The 19,471-nt window shown below is 44.6% G+C and overlaps 1 protein-coding gene and 1 pseudogene across 1 annotated transcript in view; one reads left to right on the top strand and one right to left on the bottom strand.

Annotated features, from left to right (window-relative positions):
* The window catches only part of AGBL1 (ATP/GTP binding protein like 1), a 545,529-nt gene that overhangs the window by 412,599 nt on the left and 113,459 nt on the right, over window positions 1–19,471 (top strand). The window lies entirely within an intron of this gene.
* Window positions 6,628–6,746, bottom strand: LOC111738058 (annotated as a pseudogene).

The raw sequence follows: 19,471 nt of genomic DNA, 5'->3' as shown, positions 1-19,471 counted from the left end.
GCATGATTATCTCGAGGTCCATCCATGTTGTCGCAAATGGCAGTGTTTCATCTCTTCTCATAGCTGAGTAATACTCCATGGTACATATGTACCACAGCTGCTTTATCCAGTCATCTATCGTAGGGCACTTCGGTTGCTTCCATGTCCTGGCCACTGTGAATAGTGCTGCTGTGAACATCGGTGTGCAAGTCGCACCGTGGATTTTTAACAGTGGCGCGATGGTCTGGGCCACCTGGGGATGTCGATGTGGCAGCTGTGTCTGTGCTGGATCAGAGAAAGGTGAATCAGGAGTCAGGAAGATCTGTCGGATGTCTAGGCTAAACTCTCTTCGGTCTCTGATCACACGTGGGGCCGTCAGGTTGGTGGGGAGGCCACGTAGACACAAGAATACAGCTGACCCTTGAACAACACACTTTTGAACTGGGCAGAGCCCCCTATATGCAGATTTTTTTTTTTTTAGTACATACTGTAAATGCATTGATCTCTTTTGTATGATAGTCTTTATAACATTTTCTTTTTTCTAGCTTACTTTGTTATAAGAATTCGGCATATAATACATATACACAATATGTGTTAATCGACCATTTAAGACATCGGGAAGACTTCTGGTCAACAGTAGGTTAGTAGTAGTTAAGTTTTGGGGGAGTCAAAGTTATATGCAGATTTTCAGTGGTATGGGAGGCTGACACCCTTATAACCCAGGGATCGATTATATTTCTCAATTGATTGGTTGTGGGAAACAAAGGGAGAATGGGAATTGGATGTGATTCTGAAATTTTTAACCTAACTAGGGGACTGTTTACGATTTAACCTACAAGCACACACACAAATGAAGAGAAGTTGATTTTTGGAGGAACAGAATACCTTCAGTTTCAAATCGTTAGAATTTCATGGGCTGGCGAGTCATTCGTGGGGAGATATTTGTGGCAGGTACATGTGGCAGATACGGGGCGAGGTGCCTGAAGGGAAAGCTGAGGTTACAGATGCCGCGTTTGCCGTTTTAACAAATTTAAAGTTGTGGGAATAGATATAAAGCTAAATAAAGAGCATGTCCAGCGGAGGAAGCTGTGAGGATCAATGATAAAACATGAGTAAATTCTGGGACACAAGAAAGAAATGGATTCAGAAAAGAGAGATGAGTTAGTCATTGGACTCACAGGAATAATAAAAAAAATCACAATCACGGTGATCATAACGAGGTGCCAGATCCTATTCTGTAAGCTCTAGGCAAAACTTCTTTTGAAAAATCCATGGCATATTTTCATCCAAGCAAAGAAAGGTTCAGGAGGCAGATGTAACTAAGGAGAAATCTAAGGCAAACTGTCGTGGCTGCCTTCGAACGGAGGTGTGATATCTTTACCTGGTGGAACAGGGTTCTGCCCTTGAGAAGTCTCTGCTAGGGAACCAGGAAGACTCTGCGCTTACCACCTGTACGTTCTGGGCCAACGGGTCCAGTTTCTTCTTCTAGGAAAACGTGGAGAATATTTGCTGTTATGGACAGAATGTGTGCTCCCCACCCCCAATTCATAAGTTGAAGTTCCAACCCCCACTGTGACGGTATTTGGGGTTAGGGGTCTTTGGAGATAATTAAGTTTAGATGAGGTCATGAAGGAGGGGCCCTCACGACGGGGTTAGTGCCCTGTGAGGAAGAGGCGTCCGAGCTTCCTCTCTGCCATGTGAGGACACAGGGAGAAGGCTGCTGTCTGTGGGCCAGACAGAGAGGCCTCCCCACGACCTCTCTCCCAGGTGGACGCTGCCCTCTGCACAGCTGCTTCAGGGCAGCTTTCCTTGGCCTTGCCCGGGGAGTGGGAGGTGCCTTTTATTTGTAACCCCAGAAAGTGCCGTGCATCCTCTTATGATGCCGTCACTTAAATACCCATTCCCCCTTCCCAGCTACACCAGGAATGTTTTTGTAGCGGGACTGGGCCTTCTGGGTCTCTACCTCCTATACCTGGGGCGCACTTAGCAGTTAGGGATGCTGTGAACCTCACCTGTCCTGCTTTAAAAGCATCTTGTTTACCCTCTGTCACATCCTAGTGCACAGAGGACAGTCAGGCACAGGTAGATACTCAATAAGTAAATCGTTCAACAGCTCCATCTAACTCCCAGTGACCACCGACGTCCTCACTGAGAAGGAAAGCGGTCTGCATGACGTGACCCCTGCTGCCTTTCCGTCCTCGTCCCTTCACGCTTTCCTGGACCCGCCCATGATGCTTCTGCCACGCTGGCCTCCTTGCTCTTTGGGGGACACACCAAGCTTGTCCCAGACCCGTCCTCTTTGCACTGGCTGTTTCCTCCGCTCGGTCGCTCTGCCCCCTGATATCTGCACAGCTTGCTCTGCCCACATCTCCGCTCCCGTGTCACCTTATGGGAGACCTTCCCTGACCGACCGCTAGCGCGAAGCCCCGCCCCACACAGCACTGTCCGTCGGCCTTACCTTCCTCAACGCTTCTGTCGCACTGTGCACCATCCGACATGACGTATGTCCAGTGCCGTGTTTATTATATGTCTTCCCTCTCTATACGGTAATTCCATGAAACTAGGGATTTTGTCTTGTCCACCGCTCTATCTCTAGCTTCTAGAACAGGGCCTAGCGCCCAATTTCAATTCATTAAACGAACGACTAAGTGCTAAAGAGATGGAAAGATCTAAGGGGCCACAAATCGTGCAGAATGACTGTGTTCGGTATTATTGGAGATAGGGAGCTATTCCCAGCAGCCGTCCACACTCCCCTCGCCAAGTAAACAGACCGACACCTAGATTAAATATAGATGCATGTTCCTGAGTCTTCAAATCCAATACAGGCACAAGGTATTAATAATACAAAATACATCATGTCTGGCTTCGCTTTGTGAAGGAGGTTGAGAGAGAACGGGAAAAGGCCCGAGCACTTCCCCCGACAGCAATCCCATACTCCTCATAATAACACTTCGGGAGCTTGATAGAGGCATTTCATCCCAGAAAGCAGCCTGCCATTTTTTCCAGGATTGCCTGAATTTACTACTGCAATTACCAGCAAAAAGCCGTCAGGTTTTAGAGTTTTCTCATCCGTAGGAAGCTGGCCAATTTATTTTATTAGACTCTTTTCCATTGCCTGACCCTAAAATAACTGATTTCGGTGTTTACGTTTTTAGTAGCAAGCTAACGAAGAGGCCGCGGCAGCTACATCCGGGCCCTAGACGTCTGAGCAAAGCCTGGTGACAGCAACGAAACCCTTCCCAGTCTAATCCATTGGAAAAAGGCTTTCGCTTAGTATTTTTTAAACATCTTATTGGTTTTGTGAATAGACAATTTTTTAAAACTTTCTGGGGTTTCTCTTTCCATTTATGTTGGTAGCTGATAGATGCAACTTGCCTTTTTTAGGATAATCTGCTACTTTTCACTCTGTCTTATTTTCCTGAATTTCTCCCACCTGTCTATGCATCTTTTTCTTGCTTTTTAAACTCAGCGCTAGAGATCCTTTGTGATTTCCGAGTCCATGAGAAAAATCTTAGACGAGTTCCCTTACGGGTTTACACAGTAAACGTTTTGTGAAGGCTTTTGAGAGTCTTGTGACTGTCCACATGGAGATTTCTTCAGCCTTGTCACTGAGAATTCTGCCCATAAAAAATGAACCCAAGTGGTGGCAAGAATATAAAGCAGTTGGGACTCTCCTACACTGCCGGTGGGAATGTAATAAGGTACAGCCACCGCGTTGGAAAACTTTTTTGAAATTTCTTTAAATTAAAAATATACTTGTCATACGATTCACTAATCCCCACTCCCAGGGATTTACCCAAGAGAAATGAAAACATGGGTCCACACGATTGATCATAGTAGCTCTACTTGTAATCACCCCAAACTAGAAACAGCTCACATGTTCAGAGGAAGTCTGGGCAAAGTCACAGCTTGACTAGGATGTTTCGACAAGGAAACTGTCACTGAGCATGCCTTTAGAGCAACAGTTTGGATGCTTCAATTTAAGAAAGGAATTGTTGAATTTTTTATAATGTAGGTCAGTTCTACCTGATGGGTTTTATAAATCAGAGCATATCTGTAATGATTTTATGCTCAATCTTCATAACCTCTGTGACCGTGTTGACTAAAGTGGTATAGCTAACATTTGAACTTCTCAAAAAAGACTTCTTGTGCTCTATAGACTGATGTATTTTTTTAGTTTTTCATTATTGATTCACTTAAAATATGTAGCGAGAAATAAAAAGAGAGAGCACGCACACTATATTCTATTTAGTTAGTAAACGAAATGGACAAAATTCCTTTCATCATGGAGCCTATAACCCGCCTTCTGAGCAAAGGGACGGAATGAAATATCTTTCTATATCTCTATCTCTATTATATTTTTCAAATTATGTTTTACCTAAATAAGTAAATATCATTATTTTCTTCCATGACAAAAGAGACTCCTTCCTCAAAGGCTGAAAACCAGAATAAGCATTTGGTCTGTTAGATACACAAGAAACATCTTTAGCAGGGCAGGCACAGAGGGCTTTCTATCTATAATTTTGCTTTAGTTGGCTAAATTCTTTTGCTCTATGAGGCGAAGGGGAGGGGTACTCAATAGATTTGTAGCAGCCCCTTAAGATCCCCCTGGGAACAGTTCTAACAGCCAAAATCTTCTCTGTTTTTTGAAGAGGCCGAGAGAACCAAGGAATATCCAATAAAACGGACTGTTATAAAGTTTCGACTTAACTCATCCAGGAGGATTCTAGAGTCTAGAAAATATGAGAGCTCTTATGTCTAGGGAGTAAGTGTCCCTACTATGCTTCAGACTTCCTATCTCATACGAGGAAGATTTCAGGCGCATCTTGAAACCATACAAGATCAGAAGCATTCTGGGGCACCCTTACAGGCTGTGCCTGCCTAGTCGTCGTATTGTGCAGGATTATGCAGTTTTGGTGGCTTAAGGCCTGTGAACAGATTATATAAAGTGTCTGCTTCTGAAAAGTTCAAAAGAAAGGTTAATTCTCTGCCAGAAGAAGGAAGGAGAATGTTAGAAGCAAGTACTACAGCCATCAGTTCTTCTAAATCCTCTAAGACTTCCGTGGGCCTGGGACAAGGCAGTGCCCCAGGTTCTTCCACGTAGGGTCCCTGGCCTCCTGCCACCATCAGTGCCTTCTGTCATATGAGTAGTGCCACGTAAATGGACACACTGGTAGAAAATGGTGAGAATGCGAGACTAATAGGGGGCACGATCATCTTGCATCCTTGTTGGGGGGCAAATTGACTGCCCCGTGTACCGCCACCGTAAATGATGAGGTAAATAAACCCAAGGACAAGGCTGAGAAGCTTGGCTAAAATGAGGTCATTATGATTCGTTAATAATCCAAAGTCATGTGAAAATCAAGCCAGTTATCCCCAACGTTTGGGGGGGTGGGTTTCTTTAACAACTTAAAACTTCGAGAAGTGGACTACAAAATAAAAAATAATAATAATTATAATTAAATTTATCATGTGAAACATGATATTGTAATTGATATACTATGTCATATATAATATGTATTATACCGTATTATGATAATTCGCATTTATGTGCCAGTTTTCTAATTTATAGTTCTTATAGTAATTGTATATGAGCAATATGCAGTTATAAATAACAGAGGTTCTATAGCTCACCCAAGGGCCCACCACCAGGAAGTACCTGTTGCAGGCTGATGACCCTAGGTTGCACGGTGTGGGCAAAATTATTGGTTTATAGTAGGCTAGCATAGGTCAGTTAGCTTTTTTGAGGAAAATCAGGCTGATAAGAAAATAGATGGGAAATTGCAGCTGGTCTGCAGCGGAGGCAAAGAGACATATCAAGATCCCACTGGACGCTGCTCAGTCAAAGCTTCTATGCATTAATCATGCATCGCAGGGGTAGCAAAGCATAAACTTATAACCGTTGTCACCTTCTTCTGCCTTAAAAGCTTCGTAAAGTCTCACACGTATCCTCAGGTGAACTACTGTCCCTCAGTCTGCTTATGCATGAATTATAGTTTGACCTTAGAAAATTGGAATTTTTCTGCTTGTGTCTGGCTCGTATTTGTTTGTTCTGGCACGTAGTTTTTGCTTTCTTAGCCTCTGTATGTACAATACTCATGCCAGTATAATAGGCACCCTCTGTAATGCCCACCTCGAAGAGGACAGGCCTTTCGTTATTTTTAAAGAAGGTTCACATTGTTGGAACTTGCTGCCAATTCGGGATGATGACTAAGAATTGCACTTTTCATGTTCCTCTGATTTTCCTCTGGTTCATTTCATTTCGATCAGGGAGCAGTCACTGAAATGCATAAAGGAGACATGAGTCATAGTCAGTGTGAGTATTCATTTGTCCCCAAGATCTACTTACTCGCCACCGTGTCAGCTTACCTAAAAAGATATGGCAATAAAATCTTCAATCAGCGTGCTTATATCAAACATGAAAATTAAGTTTCCCAATCCTCATTCTTATGCCCGATTAGGGTGAAAAGAAAAATGGGTAAACATAAACTTGTAATCCTAAGAAATTTTGCCCACTTTAAGCTTTGATTCTATAGTATAATTTTACCTTTTTTTTCTTTAGGCGAGGCAACCCTTGGCTGACCTTGCAGATTGCAAAGAACTTGTCAGCTCACAATCCCTTATTATTATTATTTTTTAAACTTTTTATGCCTACAGCACCTGGTGTTCCTAGGTGGTCTCCCATCCAAGTACTAACCGGGCCCAGCCCTGCTTAGCTTCTGAGATCAGACAAGATCAGGGTTGTTCAGGGTAGCATGGCTGTAGACCTAATTTTACTTCTTTCCCTAGGAAGCAGCCCTTATATTGGAACCAGCTTAAACAGGTGCAGCGTATAGTGATTCACTACTTGTTTGAAACCCTAGAGAATTTCAAAAACGAGGGAAGAATTTAGAATCAAGACTTGAGCATGAATCAGTGACGAAAGCCGCCTGCTTCTGCAGAAGGCAGAGGAAAGAGCTCGAAAGTCAGACCATTTTTGTGTCAAAGTCAGGCCAAGGAGACTCAGAAATAGAGACCTATTTAGAAATAGGTCTTCGATTTCAATTGCAGCCACGTTAGACATAAAGGCGCAAACGGTGTATTAAAAACCACGAGTGGGTGCTTCCTGAACGTACACCTTCCCAGGTAGCACCTCTGGTGACTGGGATTCAGAGAATCTGGGGTGGCATTTGGGATTTAGCATGTTTAACAAATCCCCCAGGACGTCCTTACGATCGGAGAAGTTTGAGATACTCTGCTGAGAGAAGCAAGGTGGGCCTGGCAGAATGAATCGGACTTCCCTGCTGTTTTATCCTGCTGGTTCTGCATCACTGACTCTTTGGCTCTGCATTGCCATCACGGGGCCGCCAGCATCATCTCGGGCTCTTGCCTGCCCACCATCCTTCCTGCTTCGTGGGTCACAGCCACTTGCTCTTTCTACGATGAACCCTGAGTTTTGTTTCTGGCATTTTTTGAGCCACGGGAGAGATGGATCAGTTTAGTGCCCAAACAAACCATTTCCAGCCCAAGAGGTGAAACGATGATCTGATCTTATTTTCTTATTGGCGTGCTTTGTTTTCAGATAAGTGTGCAAAGCAAATGTGTTCTAGGTCAGTGGGCCTCAACCTCAAGTGGGATCTGCTGAGTTTTGCAAATCATACCCTCCCTGCTCTCCCATGAATCTGATGCTTCGGGCATGGTCCAGTCTTCCAGAAGTCCCGCAGCCCCTGTACCGGTCCACGGGAGAGTGGAACCAGCTTTATAACAAACCGTTTCAACGATAGAGACCTGTGAGCCATCTTTAAAGGAGTCAACCGCAGTAGCATATTGCTACCCTAACGCTTTCCCGGGAGAGAAGAATTTGTAATGAACCCCTTCCATGCCTAACCACCATGCTTCCTCAGCCTCCGTCTGAGAGGAACACGCCGTCAGCGCTGGCATTTATATAGTTTTATATAGCACGTGTCTCCCTGGAGCACACATACCATGCAGATTTGTTTTAGGATCTCATTAATCCTCACAGATTTTTTTTTATTTAAGTTTTCGCAGGAGTATCACACCAATATATACATGTTGAAAACACTATTTAAAAAAAAAATAAGTGCCATATGATTTTCTAACTTCATATGTACATATCATTACCATTCATGTATATGTATATATAAAACACATAAAATATATGTAACATACATAAAACACCGCCCCCCGCAAATGTGCTCGCATTTATCAGCGTTTCTTTCCAGAGCCTTCTTTTTCTCTCTAGTGCCTCATCTTTTTCTTTCTCTTTCCCTTCGTAAGAATTTTCATCTCTCTTTCTTGCTGAAATTCCCACGGGCATATTTTTGGTTCGTTCATGCACTGTGTTTGCTTATTCTTCCTGTGTTCATGGTGACACTTGTCTCACAGTGCTCTAACTGTCGCAGCATCCATGGCTCAAAATCTCATGCCGTCCCTCCCTGCCTTACTCTGTGCATACGATATCTGCGCTGTGTGGTATTTCCTCTCTTTAGCCAATTGCCTGCAAACTTTCGAGTCGCTCCATCAATCAAGCAGTAAATAATGCTGATGCTGATTGCCAGCATCTGTTTCAAAGGACAGTGTCACGTAGGAGTTGAGAATATACTCTTCGAGGCCAGACAGATCTGGGTTCAAATTCTACCATTTTTGAGGTATCTGACCATTCTGAGCTGCTTCCGGTGGGTTATTATGTGGGTTCATTGAGATAACCGTGTGTTGTGTCGAGTGCAGTGTGTCTGGGGCACGATGAGTGATCAAAGAGAACAGGCAGGGAACTTGCTCCCTACGAATACTTGGCTGATTTGCACGCGAGTGTCTTCAATGCTGCATAGGAAGAAAGCCTCAGACGAGGCACTCAGGGCCTGAGCCACCTGTTTCTAACTGGTCTCAAGTTGGACCTTTATACGAACCTTGCAAGATCTGGCTTTCGGAGTGGAAATTTAGAAACTCTGTTTACTGCACAAAATGTTGGCATGCTGGAGCTCACATTGCTGAGTTCCTCCAGAGCATGAGCAGCACAGCTAAGCCGAGGGCGCCACCACCAGCGTCCGCACACCAGGCTCTCTTGCTCCGGCTCAGGTTAATTCCGGGGGCGGGTCACGTGCCCCACAGAGGGATTTGAAAATGTCTGTTAATGGGCATTGCGACAGGTTTGCTCGTCATTTCTCTTCTGCGGAGAGACTCGCTCCCCGAGTCGGGTAAAGAGTCCTCTGTGATCTCGTTGTCAGCCCCTGCTGGCCCTTTAGGCGAGGGGCTTCCATTCTCATGGGATCTGAATCTCTCACTGACGAGACCCCTGCGCTTATTTCTTCCCGATCGCAGTTCTGACGTTTATGGCCGTTCCCTTCACCACCAAGGAATAATAATGGGCAGGGTTTGTAAATTCCTTAGCTGATCATTCAGGGATCGTGGTACTAACACATGTGTCATGTATAAGGGATGGAGGGGGATGGAGGAACGAGGCGAGATGAGCTGTCCGTCTTCTCCCCTTCTAGAATCTAAGTGAAGTAGGGGAAGGCAGAGTAGACGGTGGTCGATATTTTCACATCATCTTTCCAATACCTGGTGAAGAAAGAGGGTTACCATGGTGGTGGCTTCTCTGTGTAGACTCCTCCCTTTTCGGGATGTCCCGTTGCTTCTATTTTCAAAGGAAGACGTGCCCCAGAGCCAGAGTAGAATACGGAGGAAGCGGGGGTCATTTCCAGGGTGATATATAATGTGTTCAACGGTGACCCCCAAAAGGATATGTGTGTGTCTTAACCCTAAGGATTTATCGTTGACCTCGTTTTGAAAAAGGGTCTTTGCAGATAGTATTAAATTTATGATCTCAAGAGGAGATCATCCCGGATTCTCTGAGGGGACCCTAAATCCAATGACAAAAGTCCCTATAAGAAACGGACGAGAAGATGTACAGACACGAAGGCTGTGTGAAGACAGAGGTAGAAACTCGGGGAGCAGCCACAGCCAGCGGAACGAACGCTCAGAGTCACCAGAAGCTGGGAGCGGTGAGGAGCGAGTGTCTCCTGCAGCCTTCAGAAGGCACAAGGCTCACTCACACCTTGGTTTCAGGCTCGCTTGCCTCAAGGACTGTGAGAGAATGCATCCCTGTTGTTTGAAAGTCACCAGGATTGTGGTCATTGATTCTGGCAGCAACAGGAAACGAATACAGATAGCTAGGATGTATTTTGGGGAGGCAGAGTGGCAAATTTCATGGGCTTTGGTGGTGAAAAGACCTGATTAAGATATTAGCTTCTCTGGCCTTCAGCAAAAATACTCCCCGTTCGGTTGGCTCGTTGATAGATTCGTTCATTCATTGTTCACGTACTTCATGATTTGTTCAGTAAACACATACTGACTTCCTTCTGTGCTCCAGCCACTGTGAGGGGCATTGTGGTAAGTAGAAGCACTTCCTAGCATCCAATAATTTTACTTCAAAGGAAAAGAGACCAGCTACTACAGTGTGTGTTTGTTAAATTTACTTTTATCTCACTATGGACATTATAATTGGAGAAAATGCTAATTGGAGAACATTTAGAAAATATAGACAGGCAAAAATAATAAAATAAAAATAATGCATTATCCCAACACCAAGAAATTAAGCAGTTAACATTTTAATGGATTTCCTTCCACCCATTTTATAAGTAGTTGTACTTTTATGAAAATTTGAATAACGGATCCTACTTTAACGTTTCATTGAGTGTTTCCCCATGATATGGAATATTACTTTAAAGTATGGTTGGAATGGCTTTATGAAGTCCTTTCTAGAGAATACTGTTCCCTGTTTGGGTGGCTTTTAGGTTTCACCCAAATTTCCTATGTGCACAAAGATAGATTTGTGCCCTGGGAGCTTGTTCTAGGACCCCAGGGAAGGGCCACCTGCTTGAGGGGCATCAAAAAGAGATCGAATGTAGTGGGCACAGTGAGGCCACCTCATGGGGTCATCCTAGGGTCATCCAGGTGAAAACTTCCTGTTTGGGTGCTTAGGAAGACCTACCGATCTCTCTCTCTCTCTGTTTGGGTGCTACCGATCTCTCTCTCTCTCTCTCTCTCTCTCTTTCTCTCTCTCTCTCTCACCCCGCCTCTCCCTCTCTTTCTCCCTCCCTCCCTCCTTCTCTCCCTTCCTCTCTCTCTCCCTCTCTCCCTTCCTGTCGATTAGCTTTGATTTTCATTAAATAAAAATTAATAAAGAAAAGCACAAAAAGAAAACCAAATTGCTCATAATTTCACTTCTGTGAAACAAACGCTGTTAATGTTTTCATACACAATCATTTTGCGTCTGTATATAACATGTGTATTTTTGCTTGCCATTTTTGCCTTTTTTTAAAGATCACGTATGTAGGACACACTTTGCATTAATCTGTTTCGTTTCCTCGTATCAAAACTATTCTTCCGAGACATCATGTGTAATGACTATAGTCACGATGTTCTCGTAGGCATGGAAAATAATTCATTTGGCCACTGTGCTGCTGCTGCGATTTTACCTCCTTGCAGGAACGCCTCAGCTCCCAGTCTCTGCTCATGTCATTGATGATTGCCTCAGGATTCATTTGCATAAGGGACTTGCTGGTTTTTCTCGCCTTCAGTGAGTTGTGCCAAGTCGAGCTTGGAGAATTGTCCCAACTTGCACTTTTACTTGAAGTGTGCAAAGAGTGACCGTGTCCTGAACGTCTGTTCTGAATGCCGTAAGCAGGATTACTAAGGCTAGGAATATTTCAGTAACAGCGAGCTGTCTAGTCTGGTGGAAACCTAGAAAGCATGTGAAGGGCTTTGACCAAACAAGCTGAGAGCTTTGAAACTTAATCTCCTGGCAGAAGTACTATCTGGGTATTCCCGTATTTTTGTGTGTTTGTTTGGTTCCTTGTCATTAAAGGCTGGTGACTATTTTCAAAGTGTAGGATGTATCAGTCCAAAGGGAGGCAGTTTTGTGAAAAAAGAGGAAGAAAAAAAAAGAGTTAAATGTTTTGGTAAAATGGAATTCGAACATAACAGATGAAGGACAGAGAGATCAAAGAAAAGAGTCACTCTCCTATCTTGGCCTTTTGACGTAGTGAGAGGACTTCTTGACGGCTTTGTGACGAGAATGAAAACCACCATTTATCGAGTAACTATTATGTGCTAGCTGTTTTTCTGACCTTTCATTGAATGTCTATAACAGTTCAGGTGGGTATTTTAAACCATATTTTAAGGATAGGGAAGTCAGAGATGGGGAAGGTCATGTACCTCATCCAAGGGCACACCGTTCGTCAGCTGCAGGTGTCCCTTCTCGTCTGTGGTGTGGTTTCTGCCGTTCCAGTTACCTGTGGTCGGTCGACTGCGGTCCAAAAATAGTAAATAGGAAATTCCAGAAATAAGCAATTCGTGAGTTTCAAATGGCGCGCCATTCTGAATGTGTGATGCAATCTCCTGCCACCCCGCTCTGTCCCTTCTGGGGCATGAATCATCCTTTGTCTGGCGTCCCCATGCTTTACACGCTCCCTGCCCATTACTCACTTAGTGACCATCACGGCTGTCAGCCGGACTGCCAGCCAGCATCACAGGGCTTGTGTGCGAGTCACACTTATTTTACTTAAGAATGGCCCCAAAGCACAAGACTAGCGATGCTGGCCATTTGGATACACCAAAGAAAAGCCGTTAAGTGTGCCCTTTAAATGAAAAAATAAGAGTTCTCAAAGAAAGAAAAAAAAATTGTAAACTGAGGTTGCTGAGACCGATAGTAAGAATGATTCTTACGTCTATAACATTGTGAAGAAGGGGAAAGAAATTTACGCTCATTTTTGCCGTCGCACCCCAAACTCCAAGAGTCACGGCCACAACGAGTGACGAGTGCTCAGTGAAAGGCTTTGCATTTCTGGGTGGGAGACAAGAACAGAGAACGTGTCTGAATTGACAGCCGCACGTCGGGCTGGAAAGCACTGAGCCTGTATGAGGACTTCAGCGAGGGACTCCCTCCCCCCGAAACGAGTGACCCCCAAGCCATTTGCTGCAAGGAAGCAATGGTTCAGGAATAGGCTGGGGCTGAAAAATACAACGTTTGCTGGAATCGTCATGTCTTCTGATGAGGAAGCTGCTGCCGTGTTTCCGGCCATTGAGCAGCAGAGTCGGTGAGGGTTCAGTGCTCTCCGTGGTTTCCAGCATCCACTGGGGGCTCAGAACACACCCCCTGTGGATAGAGGGGGGGCTACTGTCTAGGGTGGGGAGCAAAACGCGCATCGGTTGCATCCGGGTCCCCTGCTCTTCCTCCCGCCCTTCACGGGACGTGTGGACCTTCACGAGCAGGATTCTTGGTTCTCGTATTAACTCACCTCTCTGAGGCCCAGGGCACAGTGGGCCTGGAATGACACAGGCAGGAAATGCCCAGCAAGGCTACCTGTTTTGCACATGATTGTCTGCAAATTCTGCCAAACCGCTATCTTAGAACTAGATGGAACTTCCTTCCCTTGTCCACTCTACTGAAGTCCCCATCCAGCGTCTCGGATAGTTTCAGCTTCAAGACTTCAGTGCATTAAACTTGAACGACTCATTTAATATAGTTGAGGGGTAGAATGCAAGGGGCAAAGTCGTGTTTGCTTCTAGAGAGGTTAAACATTTAATAGAAGAAGGAATAGAGAAACAGTTCTAGAACTGAGCTCAAGAGGGGGACCCCCTGCATTTTGAGCTTCCCCCGTTTTCTACAGCTTAGGAAACCCCGTGCTAAGGAGAAGGAGGACATGAATTCCTGACCCGTGACTGCGCTGCGTTAACCTGCTTTGGTAATATGTTTATAATCTTTTTGAGCTCCTTGGAGGAAAGATGCAATATGAATATAAAATAATAACAGAGCTAACCTTCAAGCACGTCCTGAATGCCCAGGTGCGCTTTGAGGCTTAATGAATTTTGTGTTAGTAAAATATTCTGAGACGCCATTTGAAGAGAGTGAGACAACACAAGCGGTTATCAATTATTATTATTATCAGCTCCTGCCAAGAGTCATGGAGATCGATGGTCTCTGCCATGTTTTATCCCCAGGAGTGGAGCTGCAGGTACCAATCCAGTGCACAATAAATGTCTCACCCCTTGGACGGATTAACTCTACGCTGGATTAAAAAAAAAGAATGATTTCCCATAATCTATTCTGAAGGAATTACTTTTCCCTCCTCCTGCTTCATCTGGTGACTCTTGGTGTACATAATAAAAACAAACTGCACTGAAAAAAAAAAAAAAGCTTTGCAGGACCCTTGTGTCTCATATGGAGTAGGAGAGCAAAGAAACTTCATGGGTTTGGATCCCCTATATAACACGAGAAGAGGCAAAAGGAGGGGGGTAGTTTCGTTTTTCCTATGGCCGTTTTGCCTCCTTGCAGTCAAATGTGCCAGCACCCAAGACCTGTCTACGAAGTCTATATAGAGTCAACGCTGACCAGCGTTTTTTATCAATGATCTTATTTTAAGTGCTCTTCACTATGCCAACAGAAACTTCAGCAGCCAAGCCAAAATACGTTTCGCCCTTGCCTCAGGGAGGCGTGGGGGAATGTTGGTGGCTGTTTAACTCTGCCCCAATCACTGTCTATTGTCATCGCCCGACAAACACAATGGAACGATTTGGGCAGATGGAATGGTTCAAGTGCATCTCAAAAGCGATTACAGAAAAATGTCATTGGTTTTCAAGATACAAACATTTAGCGGTTAAAATAAACAAGCTTCTGCATCCCTACAATTATCGCTCGCCAGTGCAGATGCTGCTTAAATGACTCCCAGCGCATCTTGAATGCTGTGACGATGTCTCCAAATGAAGCTCCTTGCTATTTTAGCCCGGGAGGGAGCCGTCGGCACTCAGCTGAATGAGCTCATGACACCGTCCTCTCTGTTTGCCAGCAGAAGTTTGAAGGACAGGTCCAATCAGGTGAAGGAGGACCCGCTGATTTGGTGCTGAAATGGGTTTGTTTATATCTCGTCACGTGTCTGTCCAAGAAGAGACTTTCTCTTTCATCTGCCAGCCAATCACAGCCTACCCGTGTCACATCTGGCGTGAGCAGCTGCTGAAAGAGGAAGCACACTCTCTGTCCCCTCAAGCAGCGAGCAAGTGTGTGTAATTGAGAATCTGGAATTGCCAGAATGCACAGACTGTGGCAGAAACCATAAGGGGGAAGTAGGAGCAGACTTTGTGTGACTCGTCAGGGAGTCTGAGGTGGGAAGAACCACACAGAAGGGAGCAGGAATTCAGCGTCATCTGTGCATCGACAAAGAAGTAACACGTTGTAACATGTGTCCCGTGACGCCTGAGCTACTGTTTCGTCAGACGAAGATAAGAAAAACGTCAAGAAATCTTAACGTTTTCCCAAACTGAAAATGCCAGCGATCGTTTATGAATCTGGGAGGCGTTGTTTTAATTCTGACTAAATCTCTCCTGAGCTCCAATTTATTCTTTAAGGAGGCATGTGGCAATTTAAAATAGAAATTAGTTTGTTGCTTGTACGTTTCCATGCAAAGTCGCTCCCCTTAGCACACTGGAATGCCATCACCTGAGTAGGATTGGCATTTAAAGGACAGCCTATTATCAATTTATTCCATATCTTCTCAAGAAATTCCAAATTTTTTCATCCCTCTCTTGGGGTCTATGTCCTTCAAGTTCTATGACTGGGCTACTCAACCAACATGGATGCTATGAAGTTGCTCAGTTTCAAAGCTTTGGGTGAGGTTAATAGGAATTCCTGGAGGTGAGTGGAAAGTTGGAAAAGTTTCCTCAATTGTTCCAATCTTCCTTACCTTTTCCACACTCCGTCCCCTACTCAGAAGCTCTTTCTTTGTGAGTTTCCACCCGTTCTTGGTTTGTGAAGGCATAGGGCAACTAACGAGCCTCAGTGACCTCTGATAACTCCTTGCAAAGAGCGGAGCAGAGCCCATGTGAGGCCAAGTGCAAAGCAAGAGGCAAAGTGGACGGTGCCACGTGCTCCAGTCAGAGCCTCCTGAGCAGGGCGTTGGCTCATGTACTGATGATCCTGTCAGGTTCTTGATGGCCCTGATGACAGCATGCTCAGGACAGGCACAAGCAAATGATCTTCTCGAATGCTGAGACTGCAGGTTAGCATCTCATGATACGCTGGTTTTCATGTGGTGATTAGAGGAGGTATTAAACCTAGTTATCCAACAAATGTTTGCCGAATGCCAGGGACGTTGCCATGAACTGAGGCTGTAATGGTGAACCAGACAGACAGAGTCTTCATGCAAAATAAAACAAGTGTTCTGAAGTCAATGCTCGTGATTTCTGATGGGTAATAACTTCTCTCCCAGAAGGAGCTTTGTGAGCGGACATGTGAAGGATGAGAGGGGACAGCGATGGGGTAAGTGCAGTCCGGGGTGGGGGGGAAGGAGAGGGGACTCACGTGAAGACCCGAAGCGGACGAGAGTGTCCATCTCTGAAGTGGCAGGTGCCCGCAATTGGGTTCCCTGAAGAGCAGACTCGAGACAGAGATGTGTGGGCAAGAGGTTTCCTGGTGGGTGTGCTTGGGGGGTCCACGCCTGTGGGGCGTGACAGCCGCAGGACTGAGCAGAGCTGGGACTTGAAGGGACTTTGGGCATGTGCTTTAAATCATCTGTGCCTCCGTTTTCTCTTCAGGAACATCGAGACAATTAAGTTCTTGTCTCAGAGTATCATTGTGAGAACTAAAATAGGAAATCTGTGTCAATTGCTAACAGTATCTGGCACATAAAGATATTCAGTTATTGTCTGTGCAACTATTACTGTATTTGAACAATTAATATTTAAAGAATAAGAAAAATTTATACTCTCAGTCGGCAGTTGCTCAAAAAAAATCTTATTTTTAAGTTTAAAGTCTTAACATTCTATCCAAGGAAGTTTTTTTTTTTTCTGTCTTTCATTATCCTCTGTAAAATTTCCATCATACTCTTTACAGAATCATCTGTTTTCATGCCATTTTTGTGTAGCTCTGTTTTGCTTCTCCGTTTCATTCGACTCTACTGCTTTGCCAAAGAGGGTTTATAATTTGCTATTTTGCATGAGAATGTGACTTCCAAGTTAAATCAAAACTGTAAGAGTATGTCTTTGGGCAGCAATTAAAATGAAATGTTACTCCTTCAGAAACGATGCTGAAGTCAGGGATTTTACTCTTTAATAATTGACATTCATTTTCATGCACGACTGTACAAACAACTCACACATATGCGTGTCATTTTTCATAATTTATTATAATGTATGGGTAAGAAACATATATTATTATTTTTTTTATACTGCTAGGTCTTAAATCTGTGGTCCTTAATTTCTTTCGGATCATGGATCTCTTCACCCTAGAGAAATGCACATACGCAAACATTTCTGTGCATAAAACTTTTGGAGGCCGTCAACCAATATGGAGGGTTTGTGAACCTCAAGTGAAGGACCCCCAGCTTCTCACTTTTCACGGGCAGGGATTAAATCTTATCTCTATCCTTGTATCACATCTCTACAGAGCCTGGCACATAAATATTCAAACTGATGCATATCTATTTGAACTTGACTTCAGCGAAGGTGAATCCAAAAGGCCTGTCTCCAGCCACGAGTTTTATCATAAATACCAGATACAAACTATACCAACTCAGCTGTTTCTCACCCATGTCTAACTCGAAATATCCAAAATGCACATCTGTTTTTTGTTTTGTTTTTTTTTTTCTTTTTCTGGAGAGAGTATAGCCTCTGGAGACAGAAATCACTCCTTCTAGCCCAGGTGACACTGCGTAAGTGTCATGCACGTGTCTCTTCTTCCGTTTCCCAGGGATGTAAATGTGTTCTCCGTTGGGAACCAGAGCCTCAGGCGCAGGTGCTCTGAGCGTGGTACACCCACCCGCAAGCCTGTCAGGGCACACCGCTGCTCCTTGATGAGGCTCAGAATACCATCGAGGATCTTCCCATTCAGAAAACCCCCCTGAACCTTCGGGCTAGCTCCGTCTCCTCTTCTGCGCCCTCTTGGTACCGTGAACACATCGGTCTGGCCTGTTCATCGGTCTGTCTGCCTTCTTCCCAGTCCGAGGGCAGATTTCTCAAACAAGGAGACTCCCTGCTAGTCACCATTGTACTTCCCAGGCCTTGCACCATTCCTGGTTCATAATAAGTAGATATCCATTATGCACAAGATAGCATTTGCCAAAGGCCTTATGCCACCTGGCCTCTCCTGGTGACATTAGCTGGAAGCCTTAGAGTCCTTCTCAACTGCTCTGTCCATTAGCTCGATTTTAACTAATTATCAAGTCAGCGATTTTACCTCTTTAATATCCTTTCTCTCTTTTAATATCATTTTCACTCTTTTATAGTTTAAATTTTTATCATCTCCTACTTAAATTATAATCCTAATTTACTAATCAAATGAGTTTTTTTTTGCTTCTGGTTCTAACCATTCTGTCTTTCCACCAGAGGTTATTTTCTTGTGATGCTAAATGACAGATAGGAACATCTTACCCCTTCGTTTAATGGTCATCAACCCATAGGTTTAATGCAAATATTCATGAACCCAACGCTGAACTTGACCTTTTGGAAGAAACTGAATCCCAGGACTCTGTATATTTAACAAGGTGGCTGGGTGGTTTCGTATCCCCTCAAACTGAGGAGATACCGACCTAAACCATTTTTTCAGACTTCCCCTCAGACTCGTAGATTCAAGTGTGAAACGCCAGGCTTCTTCCCATAGGTTAGGACTCAGGAGATTTGAGGGAGGGCCTGGGAATCTGCATAGTAACCCCCTGCCCAGGTGATTCTGATGCAGGTGAACCGTAAAACCGCCATCGGACCACCTGGTCTGAAGGTCCGCACTTCAGAGTCACACCCCACACTCATCACACCTGTGGCTGCGTCTCCTCCTTCCATTTTCCCCCCAAACATCAGGTCCCCAGAAAGACAGATTCACAAGGCAGCCGGAAGGCCGGGCTTGGACCTCACACCACCCCGGGGTTCAGATCTAGGTTCTTCCGTTTCCTTGTTTTGTGAACTTCGGTCAAGTCACCTTCATTTGGAGATAATTATATCCTTGCTGCCTGCCAATCTCGTGCCCAATATTAAATGCAAATAAAACATCGTGCCAATTTTGAGCCAAATGTTAAATGAAATTAAACTCTTGTTATATAGAGTAAGAGTTCTTAGTATAATATATGGCACGTTATAAATTCTACATAACGCTATTATTTGTTATTCGCAGATTTTCACCTCTTTATTCCTTTGCTTATACTGTTTCTTTTGACCTTCTCCTTCTTGCCCCCCTTCTTTTCCCATACGCTTCTAGGCCCGGGATATAATTCACCCCCTTTCTGAAACCTGCACACACTCATCTGGCCTCTCCAATCCCATACCTAGGGAAAAGTCATTCTTCCCTGACTTCTTTCTGCTTTGCCAACAACATCATCACGGTTTTGGTGCCGTGGTATTACGGTCATGCGTCTGTCCGCCTCGCCGCCTGAAGGCGAGATCCTCCGAGACACGAACCGTGTCCATTGAGCTCTGTCACCCCGGTGCCGGGCACAGTCTGTTCCCCAAAGCG

The sequence above is a fragment of the Pteropus vampyrus genome, unplaced genomic scaffold (assembly GCF_000151845.1).
Source record: "Pteropus vampyrus isolate Shadow unplaced genomic scaffold, Pvam_2.0 Scaffold34, whole genome shotgun sequence".
Classification (NCBI taxonomy): Eukaryota; Metazoa; Chordata; class Mammalia; order Chiroptera; family Pteropodidae; genus Pteropus; species Pteropus vampyrus.
The sequence above is the reverse complement of the archived record's forward strand: the minus strand, read 5'-3'. Positions and strand labels throughout refer to the sequence as shown.